The sequence below is a fragment of the Chrysochloris asiatica genome, unplaced genomic scaffold (genome assembly GCF_000296735.1).
Source record: "Chrysochloris asiatica unplaced genomic scaffold, ChrAsi1.0 scaffold00005, whole genome shotgun sequence".
Lineage (NCBI taxonomy): Eukaryota > Metazoa > Chordata > Mammalia > Afrosoricida > Chrysochloridae > Chrysochloris > Chrysochloris asiatica.
In genome coordinates this window covers 32048902-32050676 of record NW_006408523.1, presented here as the reverse complement: position 1 = coordinate 32050676, position 1775 = coordinate 32048902, and positions in this window count along the sequence as shown.

The following is a 1775-nucleotide window of genomic DNA, read 5'->3' as shown; positions in this document are numbered from 1 at the left end:
CTTTCTTTCTTTCTTTCTTTCTTTCTTTCTTTCTTTCTTTCTTTCTTTTTTTGTTGTTTTTCTGATTGTTCTTCTAGGATACTGGTATTGAAAGTTTTACCTTCAAGATTACAAATTCAGGATTTCATTGTAATGAGAAGAACACCACCACACACATGCACACAAAAAAGAAAAAAAATTGGAATAAACAAACAAGTTTACTCTGAATGAAAATGGAAAGTAATAAAAGACAAAAAATAATTGAAAACAGGCAACAACCAGACAAAAATATTATAATCACTAAAAAGAGAAAAGAACAAAGAATTGGAGCTTTAGATTAAAAGAAATGAGAGAAAATAAAAGGAAGAAGTTAAATAAAACTTAGACACAACATGGCGAGTAAAGATGAAAAATGAAAGAGTAAAATGAGTAATAAAGAAAGATCAAAAGGAAAAGAAGAAGAAGAGGTGAAATGGGAAACAGAAGAAAAGAAGGAAACACGAAAGCAAATATAGAATTGATAAAATTCAAGGAAATGAAAAAAGAAGAATAGAAGAAAGAATAAACAAACAAAAAATGAAACAATGAAAGGAAAAAAAAACAAAACAAAAATGGTGCAGACCTGGAAAGGAAAATATCTGGGGGGCGCCTGCCTCCCAATGAGCTCACAAGGTAGGTGTAGGAGGGATAGATGGAGTTCTTTTAGACGTAGTTGTTGTTTTTGTTAAGTGCTATCGAGTCGATTCTGACTCATAGCCACCCTGTACAGGGTTTCCAAGGAGCAGCTGGTGAGGTTGAACTGCCTCCTTACAGTTCAAACTGCTCTGCAGTCTGCCTCATTAACCTGAAGTACCACACCCTAGACATAGGTGTTATTTATGTTCATGGCACTAAACCCTGAAGTGGGCCCTTCATAGAGCTGGGTTCGGTATCTGTTAAGACCACAGGATAACTGAAGGCAAGATAAATTATTATGAGGGTTTGTGCTAGATTAATGCTGGTTTGGTGGCTTTGTGGGTTCCTTAGGGCTGGAGCCAAATCCTTCTGAATCCAGGCACCACACCAATGCGGCCAGCCACTGTCTCACACTGACTTGGCTCATAACCACACAACTCAACTTCAACACAGTCCAAGCTGGGGTGAAAGAGGGTGAGAGCTGGCCACACCTCTGGTCACTAGGGAATCGTGGGGGGGAAGAAGGAATCGAAACTTTCCCACAATCTTACATGAGGGAAGCAAAAAGGACATGAGATATTTACTGATGAAGATCAAAGACTACAGCCTTCAGTATGATTGCACCTCATTGTAAAGAAAACAAAAATCCTGACCATTGGAACAGTAAATATTATCATGATGAACAGAGAAAACACTGAAGCTGCCAAATACTTCATTTTGCTTTGATTCACAATAAACACTCATGGAAGTAGCAGTCAAGAAATCACAGAACATATTGAATCGGCAAATATGTTACAAAACACCTTTTTTAAAAAGTTTTATGGAGCAAAAGTGTCATTTTGAGAACTAAGGTGCTCCTGACCCAGGCCATTGTATTTTCACTGAAGCTATATACAGGAAGTGCTTAACTCTCGTTGCTTGGCAAGGCTGCACTTGCGGGAGAGATATTATGCACAGCAAATGACTCTCAAAAGCTGACCCCTATCTTCCTTTCAAGTTAGCCCTGAATTTACTTGTAAAAATATATAATTTGGCAATATTCTCAGCTTTCACTATGAATTCTACAAACCTTAGGAAATACTAGCTTAGCAGCAATTGCTTTCAGTCTTGGTGGATTGAAT